Here is a 10,490-nt window from a genome sequence, read left to right on the forward strand (position 1 = left end):
TAAAAAAAAGGATTAGCCCATAAATATAATATCCATAAACTGTCCAGCAGTGCTGGGTAGATGCTGCATTCCACTAAATTCTCCATGGATCTGGGAAAAATCAGCAGTGAAAGCACATGGCGTACTTTATCTCAAGCTTTCCTTTCATAAACCTGGTGGTAGTTCCTTACCTTTGGAACAGAAATGGAGTGATCCATGCTGTCCATCTGTTATCTTATGGAAGAGAGTGCATTGATCAGGTCATTCAGACACTACTCCAAAGGAACAGAAGAAGATGCTATGAACTAAAGAGTTTAAATTAAGTAGCTTGTATCTCAGGACAGCATTGCCAGAGGTCTAGCAGGACCTTGTGATGACAGGCTAAGACCCTCTGGGAACCAAAACAGTCACTCTGGAGCTAGCAAGAGCTGGCTGGTGAGATCTTGTTTCTCTTGGTGGAGCACACAGAATGGGAGAGCAGCCACCTGGATGTCCAGCCGCACACCTGATCTGACTAAGGGATAAACCAGGCATCTAGCAGGAATACTTTAGAAGCAGAGGCTTGATTTTTTGGTCTGGAAGGCTGATCTTAGGGAGGTCCTCTTCAAACATATACTAATCAAAAGCCATGATCTGACTAGGGCTTGACAAAAAGTAGCAGATTCTTATCACTGTGAGCATTGGAAACCTCATCAAGAGATGAGAAGACAGAGCAGTCTGTCTGGCTAAGATGGAGGTTTTTGTCACTTGCTATTAAAAAATACTCTTTCAGCCACTTGTCCATATGGGTGTGCCATGATGTCTGTTCTCTGCAGATGGGCCACTGTTGAGAAGAAATGGTAAAAAACCCTTGAACACGTTAACAGCTGAAATAGTGGGAACGGATAACAGTTGATGGTAAGGTGCCCCCCCAAGCCCCCAATGATTGTTTCTAGAAAAACAGAAGTGCCAGGTAAAATACACAAAACTCAGATCATACAAAACCTGTACCCTGATCCCAGTTGCTGTGACAGGAACCTGACTCAAAAATGCAACTGCCTGTGCTTCTTTCTTAAAATGCACAGTTCTGGCACATGGAAAGAGCTTGACTCTAGATTCTAAGACAAATTTGAACTATGGACTTTCAGATAAAGAAAATTCCATCCTCTGGAAAAGGTGGGATGAAAAAAATTTGTAAACAAATCCAGCCAGCTCCACACAGTGCCCTCTGGATGCACGGAAATACTGTCTCCTTGTCTCCCCAGGTGCTTTCCCCATGGGGCCTCCCAGCCCATGTGCCCACTTTCAGCTCTCCCAGTGTATCCACCGAGTGTGCCCAGTCATGGTGAGGGCAGGCACAGCCCTGCCATCCCACCAGCCTGTTCCCTAGGGTCCAGGGTGCCATGGGCCAGGCAGGGCCAGTTGGCAACCTTCGTCCTTTCTGTTGAGCCAGCCGCTCTGGCACTGAGCCTTGTTCACACTACACATGCAAATCAAGCATCTATATGGTCCACCGTGGCATCTGGTCATGCTCTCTGAGTTGAGTTTCTTTTTATCCAGTGTGGGCCTTTGTCTCATTTCCTTTTTTGATATCCTGTAACCAGCTACAGAGGAGTCCCCCTGAACACTGTCAGAGATGAAGAGGAGATTTCTCAGAGTCATAAGCTTTTATGAGAAGGGTCCTTGAAAAGAGATTGGAGATAAAGAACAGGCCTAGAGGCTACATCTGAGAGAGATGACCTCCAGCCCGAGATGATCTGTAGGTCCATGTGTATTCTTGGAGTAGGATGAACTGATCTGGGAGGACACTGAGATGGTGGCTGGAATCACTGATGGTGGTCAGCCTCTCTCCATTGCCCTGCCAGAAGTGCTGCATGGGAGAGGGTGAGTTGGCAACATTATCAAAGGAGACTACTGCATGTGAAAGCCCTGCCACATTGGTAGCTCTGACTATCTGTGAGGAAGAGAACAAGAATGGTTAAATAGTACTTTTATATTGGACAAGCACTGGGCAAGCCTCAATTTAGTCAGTCATCTGTGCAGTGGGATTGCTGTGCTTCAGAGTTTTTCTGGCATATTCACTACACCAAGAAGCCTGGAGACAGCTATGCTGCCAGGAGACCTAAGTCAGATGAAGTGTTGTCTTTTGGGTTAGGTGCTACCCCTGTGCCCTTGGAGCAATCTGCTGATGGCACATCCCTCGTTGCCTTTGGGGCCCTGCCCACATTGCCACTGCAGGACTGGCTCTGCAGCATGACCAAACCAGTCAGCCGCAGTAGGCTGCCTGCAAAACCAAGTAGCACTCATCTGCTAAGGAGCGTAATCTAACCACCTTGAAAGACCTTTCCTTCATATCAGACCTTTGTTGGCTCAGCTGGTCATTGACTCTTGCACAGTCCAGCTGTGACGTTTTCTGTGCATTCATGGTTATCAGGGTAGGGTCAGCAACTCTCTCTGGTTCCAGCTCTTTGTACAATTGATTTTGCTGCCTTGTTATACACTGCACATTTTACTTCTGATCTCACTGAGTATGTTAACCTAGACATTATAAGTCAGGTTATGCTGACCACAATAAAGAGGAATTGATTTAGCTTGTTTTGTTGGTAAGTCATATATGATCTGATCTCCTGATAAATAAGGGCTTATTTGTTCATAGTTTGTTTCAGTCTCAAAGCCACTGCACAAAACTCCACTGTTTGAATTTTTCTTAACTGATCAAACATCTCACTGATTCTCTTAGTATTGTTCAACCCCTACAGTGACCACAGGTGCCAGAGCTCCAGTGCATGCCTCTTCTCCCATCAGCTCCTCTCTCCTGCCTTGCAAACTGAACACTCATCATCTTGTCTTTGAGTCACATTTGATCAGGCATCACTTTCCTGGCTGTTGTAAGGAAAGATTGCTACAAATTTGCCCTTAAACATAGGCATATAAATATAATAAAAAATTGTGAGTACATATTTGTGATATTACCCACCTTTTCATCTCTTCATTTCTTTTTGCCCACTTAAGTTATAGCCCCCTTGGTGGCCCTGGTACTTTTCTATATGGTGAGTAGTAGAAAGAACTGTCTTTGCTGGCATGGCAAAGGGACCTGGGGTGTTGATTGACAGCCGGCTGAACATAAGCCAGCAGTGTGCCCAGGTGGCCAAGAAGGCCAATGGCATCCTGGCTTGTATCAGCAATAGCGTGGCCAGCAGGGACAGGGAAGGGATCTTACCCCTGTACTCGGCACTGGTGAGGCCGCACCTCGATTCCTGTGTTCAGTTTTGGGCCCCTCACTACAAAAAGGACATTGAATGACTCGAGCGTGTCCAGAGAAGGGCAACGGAGCTGGTGAAGGGTCTGGAGCACATGTCGTACGAGGAGCGGCTGAGGGAACTGGGGTTGTTTAGTCTGGAGAAGAGGAGGCTGAGGGGAGACCTCATCGCCCTCTACAACTACCTGAAAGGAGGTTGCAGAGAGCTGGGGATGAGTCTCTTTAATGAAGTAATAAGTGATAGGACAAGAGGTAATGGCCTCAAGTTGCGCCAAGGAAGGTCTAGACTGGATATTAAGAAGTATTTCTTTACAGAACAGGTAGTTAGGCGTTGGAATGGGCTGCCCGGGGAGGTGGTGGAGTCCCCATCCCTGGAGGTGTTTAAGAGTAGGGTTGACATAGTGCTGAGGGATATGGTGTAGTTGGGAACTGTCAGGTCCCTTCCAACCTAGATGATTCTGTTCTGTTCTGTTCTGTTCATGGCGATATGCTGATCTGACATGATGTGCTGACTATCAACTCCTTGTCAAACAGTCTTCTTCCCCGTTAGACATCCTGCCCTGCTCCGTGGGACCTCGCTCATGGGCAGCGCTGGGTAAATGAGCAGCTGCAGAAGAGAGCAGGGTAGCGCGTACGGACCTAACCCAGATGCGAGCTGCGTCTGGCTGGGGCTGTGACCTGCCGGGTTGAATCACACACAGGAACAGGTAAAGCATTTCCGAAACAAATAATTTCATCGAAGTGTCCGTCTGGATGGGGCGACCAGCTGAGAACAGTGGGGAAAGCCGGCGTGGGAGGTGTCGCTGGCAGTGCTGCTCTGCCACCTGGTGCTGGAGCCTGGCTCGGCAGGTCACCGCCGCCCGCCCTCCGGCATGTCCCGGGGCAACCCACAGAATCACAGAATCACAAAATCACCTAGGTTGGAAAGGACCTTGAAGATCATCTAGTCCAACCGTTAACCTAGCACTGACAGTTCCCAACTACACCATATCCTCAAGCGCTATGTCGACCCTACTCTTAAAGAGACAAAAAAATAAAAACGCGATACCGAGTGCCTTGCCTAGCAACGCTGCAGCTAGCAATCTAAGAAATACATGCACCAGATCTACATGTAACTATAAAAATGTTCTCTAACCCTTTATGACTTCTAATACTAATAAATATCATTCCCCTTTGCACAGTAGTGCTGGTGACTAAACCGTGTCCCAGGATGTGGTAACTACTGGCTCCAAAGATGTAACTACTAGTTAGCCATTTTGTTGACATTTATAAGAATTATTTTCATTCTTAATGTCTAAAAAGTATCATATATATACATGTATGATCTGATTAGGTGTGTTCTTAACCCCTTGATGTTTCTATTTTACATTTTTATATGATGCAGGTGTTTCTGTACTTGTAAACTGAGGCACGGCTTAGTCTGTTGCACTCACTAAAGGTATGTTTTTTTAACTGCTTGGAAGTGGATTCTCCATTAACATTATCAAAAATACTCAGCAGAATGGACCTTTTTCCACCTACAAATAGAAGCTGTTGAGAAATCTGTAGAAAGACTCTGAAGTACCTTACGCTTTAACTCATTTGGCTGCAGTTACTTCCCCAAACAATTTCCCCATCCTGAAACCATTCCCTCTGCCTTGTGGGGTTGTACCTGGGTACAATCGCCACCTCTAGAGTTTCTGCACCAATAGTGATACTGAGACCCTAGCAGAGCATTAGCAAGCCCGTGCTGCCCCCCTGCAGGTCAGTGGCTGTACGATGGACCTTCAGAGGCAACACACGCACATGCAGCAAGCCCCTAAGTGCAGTATAGGCCACACACAGGTTGCAGGCTACATATAGGCACCAGGGTACAGGAAACAAAGGTTAATATGCCAACCCAGAAATCTTGTCATTTCTAGACTGCCTTCAGAGCATGTGAATCACAGCATAGACACCTGTTAATATTTATTTGGCCTAAATATGCACCCTTAGTTACCCTGAGGAGACTTCCCGCTCCCCATTTTAATGCTTATAAGCTTTACAGAGCAAAGCAAATCAACAGGCAAACACTAAGACCTGGCTGACATGTTAAGCAACTCTCAGGTAGTCAGATCCTCTGACAACCCAGCCTGAATAATGTTGGTAAGCCATGTTTTCAGGAGTTGCTAAATACAGATGACTCATTTGTTCATGTGGAACAGATCTGCTGGCAATCATGCAGACAGGGCAATTGGGAATGACAAACATTTCTGGGTATCCAAGAAGGAATCCCTTTTGGTGTCAGGGATAAATGACGCTTCAAACTTTTATCTTTCTCTAAAGGAAATCAGAACTGACCGGTTTAACTCACAGACACGTAAGGGCTGGCTGCCCACAGCACAAGCTGGCTGGTCTGAACCAACAGTAAATAACCCTACTGCAGATTCTCATGGTTACATAGGCAGTATAATTAGCTGCCAGCTAACCTGCAGAATGGGAAAAGAAAACAGCTCAGCCTGGCTTATATTTTGTGTGTGGCTCTCAGCTTGGCTTGTAGAGAGCAAGTGTGAACTATGGACTGTAGAACTTCATGCACCTACAGCCATCTACAAATCTCCTCTCATCACGATGTAATCGTTATTACAGCAATATGATTGAATATTTCAGAAATAAAGATGGTAAGTTCAGAATTAGTTTGAAAGTGAGGCATATTGCTCAAACTATATACTTCCTGGAAGTCCCAGGCAATGAGGCCACAAAAAATAAAGTTTCTTCTACTGTCTTTGCTTTAACAGAGAAACACAGCAGTGCTTCAGATATTTATAACAGCACACAATGCAGTTTTTTCCCCTTGAATTTTTCAAGGAAAAGTGGGGGCTTGTTGTTAAATGGGGGAAATAACCTGGCACCAGGTGACAGAAAAAGCTCAAGTACTCAACACTTTTTGGCTTTGGTTTTCACAGACAGGTCTGCTCCCAGACTTCTGTGTGTGCCAGCGTGCTCTGGAGAGGGGTGGCCATCAGGAGGAAGCAACAATGTTAGGGTCTACCCAAACTCCCTAGGGCTGTGACGGGACCCACCCAGAGCTGCTGAAATAGTTGGCCAATGTGATTATGAGATAGTTACCTATCACCCATATCATGGGAGGGCCTCAAGTGACTGGAAGAAGGCTGATGTACTCAACACAGTGCTGCAACTTTGAATAAAAGGAAGAGCCAGGGAACAGGGGCTAGTTGCTTCCACTGAAGTCCCCAGAGGGATTAAAGGAGCTTCCCATTGGAATTCAATCCTAAATACTTGCAGGAAAAAGGAATAGCCAGAGAAGCCTTGCCACAGGCAAATCACACTTAACCACTTGATTTCACCACTGATAGCAATGCAGATGAGGTGAAGGACATAATGCAGCACATCCGGACTTCAGATACCTCCTCCCACAGCAGTCTCCCTTTGAAGCTCAAGTATGTGGGCTGGAGGAATGGACCACCCGGCTGAGAGCGCAGCAATCAACAACTTAACACCCAACTGGTGGCCAGCAGTTGGAGAAACAGAGAAAGTATTTCAGGGGGACAATACCAAGGCCATAGTGTTCAACCTCCTCCTGCTAGTAAACAAGGGACAGTGGCCACACAATACAGCTTCGGAGTCTCGGGCTGGACATTAGGAAAAATTTGACTGGAACAGATTACTCAAAGAGTACTCAAAGAGTATTCTTCTAAGTTTTCTAAGACTTGGCTAGAAAACAAAACACAGTTGACCTGGACTAGTATTGCACATAGCCCTACTTCATACATGAGATTAGACTAGTTGGAGGGATGCAGGGGATTTTCAGGGTCTCTTCCACTAATGTGTCTATGAATTGGTGTAACTGATTTCATTCTTGTCAGTAAAAATATTGGTATTTCAAAGGAACTGCCTTTAGTATGCAAGACATGCATTTATTCATCAGCCTGTAACTTCGCGGGGGGGGGGGGGGGGGGGGGGGGGGCGCGGGGGGGGGAAGGGGAGAGAGGGGCTGGAGGGAGCAGCTGAGGGGGAGGTGCTGATCTTCTCTCTCTGGTGGCCAGCCATAGGACACAAGGAAATGGAATGAAACTGCATCAGGGGAAGCTCAGATTGGCCATTAGGAAAAGGTTCTTCACTGAGAGGGTGCTTGGCCACTGGAACAGGCTCCCCAAGGAAGTGGTCATGGCCCCAAGCCTGTCAGAGTTCAAAGGAGCACCTGGATGATGCTCTTAGTCACATTTGTTTTAGGTAGTCCTGTGAGGTGCAGGGAGTTGGGTTTGATATTTATGGGTTCCTTCCAACTTGAGATATTCTATGACTCTTTCACCAATTAGCTTTATTCCCAAGTCTCTCTGGGGAGCTTTGCACTCTCAGCACAAGCATCTACTATATATATGAGAACCTGTGACTTGTTCTCAGCTCAGACAGGTAACTGCCTCATTCTGCTCCTGGGCACAAGGCAGGCACCTTTTTCTCCTCAGTACACCTTCATCACAGAGATGGCCATAGCTAATTTATCATAGGGAAAAGGTTTGATCAGCAAATCCCTCCTTGTGCCACAACCATGAAATGCTTATCTGCAGTGACATAGTAACACACACATGAAGTAGGAGAAACTCCTGGATTCTCTGCTTAGAAATTTGCTTCAAAAAATTCAGTTCTGGCTTGGAGGATCCCACAGCTTTGGCAATTTGCTTCAAAAAATTATTAATGTAAATAAGATTTTCAGGTAGTTACGCTCTGAGAAGCTATAATGGTGAAGAACAAAAGCATTTAGGAGATGAACAGAGGTGCCAGGACATCTGCTGTGGGTCTGTCCATGATTCTGTCTTGTGTCCAACTTTCTACAAATCAAACAGCTTCCATCTCCAAATGCAACTGTGATGTCCTTTATCTTTCCATTTATCCATTGCCAATTAAAGATTTCATTTAGGATTTGCTGATGATATTCCACAGAACAGCTGCTGTTAGTTTCTGGCTGATGGTATAGACCAGCTTCTTGGAAGGCCAATGTTCTGTACAAGCGTGGCAGAAATGGAACAGGCAACCAGGATTAAATCACACTGTTAAAGGGGGAGGGGAGAACGCCTGCAATACAGCCTTGTGAGGAATTACTGGTCATGTTAATTCTCCAGATCTATCCCTGGCCTAATTAAGCTGCATTTTCACTGTAAAGCAGGCAAGCTGCCAGTCATGGTGAAGTGAAACCTGCTTTCCAGTAACTGCCAGCTAGAGCTCAAAAGGACATTCATGCTTAAAACAGAAACCTTTAAGAGTAATGGGGCTTGAGGGGCCATGTTTGGACAGGGCTTGAACTAGCATTAAACTATTCGCAACTCTTAATATAGCAACACCTAAGGGTTTCTTTTTTTTTTTTTAATTTGCATTTCCACTTACAGCCTAATTTCATTTCATGTCAAGTATTTCACATATTTCCTTTTGCAGTCACTACAATCTGTACAGTACTGCTGAAGAACAGAATTTGGGGATCATGGAAGTCAGGCCCTCATGACAGTCCATCCAGTCTATTCCTGCCTTTTTCTCTATTCCAGGCCATGGGGTCAATAGCTCGCTGCAAGAGCAGCCTAGCACCAGCTGCCATCTCTACACCCTCTCTCATCACAGGCAGAACAGGGCTTACAGAAAATGGGAAAGAAAAGTAATGGCTGAAACAATCACAATTTGTCCAATGGAGAGAACGTCTTCCATTCCTACACACACATTTCACAGTCACCCTCCCTATTGTTTTGCAAAGGCTGACAGTCTAGCTGTTGAGGTGAAAGCTTCAACTCAGCAATGTTCTACTTCCACACAGCTATCTCCTGAAAGGTTTGCATTCTCTTTAGAAAGGGTCTTTTGCTTTATACAGCCCAGTCAGAGTTCAGTATCTGTTTCCCCTTTAGAAAAAAAACAAACCACAAACATGATACACATGGCATAAGTTATCAGTGAAAGAAACCCCACCTTTGTGGTGGTTTGTGCAACTGAGATTAGAAAGCAAGAGTCATGCCGTAGCTAGGTGCTCCTGCCCCGTCGCTATTTCTTGACTTTCGAGTTTAGCACAAAGCTTTTTCAGTCTGGGGCAAATCCAAGTAATGTACAGGCCTGATTCAGAACAGCACAACTGGGCTCCTTCAAGCCAGTTTGTGATCTGCCTGTGCTGGATCAATCAACATTGGGTCCAACAGAAGAGTATCTTTTCAGTTCTGTAGTCAGGATTTGGTATCCCACTACAAAGACTGTATTAGTCCTTAAGGAATTAACAGCTCAGGCCCTATGCCAATAAACAAATGCAATGGAAGCTGAAGCACGAGCAAGCAACCACCCCCACAGGCAGGCATTCAAACACAAGTCTTAATACAGGGTTTCTAGCTAACGGGTGTTCCTCATGAGCAGTACTACAAGGTCTTCCAGGAATCAAAAAATACCTCATCCTACATATCACTTTTCAGACATGGTGCGCAAGCTCTGATGTGCAGGAAAGAATCCACTTGAGGTAGTAGGGGCTTTAGGAAATTATGCCAATTCTCTCAAAACCCACATTTCACTAGCAGGCCCGTCTCTTACAGAAGGCAAGATTTGCCAGTGAATTCTGTTCTTTGCCCGAGATATCTGCATAACTTTACTCCCCTCCCTCCTCTTTTATCATTACTTAAATGACAGGGATTCAACTACAACATGAACCCACTGAGCAGATAAAATAGCAACTCCTCCAGATCAGACTTGGAGAACAATAGATGTATCGCACAGGGACTGGCACAACAAGCAATAGCAGGACAAGTTTTAGGGGGATAGACACTGAGAAATCTTGTTCATTTGGATCTTGTGCCTAATTTCAAACATGCCCTTTTCCAAAACTTCCCCTTGCATCATTAATAAACAGACACGCAAAATTGCTAATAGAGAGATGCAGTAAGCACAAAGAAACCATGATGCAAAATATTCTGCTTCTTAGGTAAAACCTGTTCTAATGTATATGTGGTTTGCATGTCAGAAGACATCTGACCACCACTCCTAAAAAGAAATCAACATTTTTCCTTTTAAAAAAGATGTTTCACCAAGTCATTTTTGACAGGCATTTTTTCAGCAATTGATCAATGGTCCACAGTATGAGAAGCAGCAAAAGCGTTTTATTTGCTGTATAATTAGTGTCATTAGAAATATGATTGGTAAAAAAACAACACACAAGTCCACACAGAAAGGAAAGCTTCATAAAAACCAAAGAGCACTGGAAGGGGGGGGTGGTAAAGACTTAGCAGAGAAAATTTTTTTTTTTTTTTAAAGTCTTCCAACAGCAACTTCTTTTGGC

The sequence above is a fragment of the Strix uralensis genome, chromosome 4 (assembly GCF_047716275.1).
Source record: "Strix uralensis isolate ZFMK-TIS-50842 chromosome 4, bStrUra1, whole genome shotgun sequence".
NCBI classification, from domain to species: Eukaryota; Metazoa; Chordata; class Aves; order Strigiformes; family Strigidae; genus Strix; species Strix uralensis.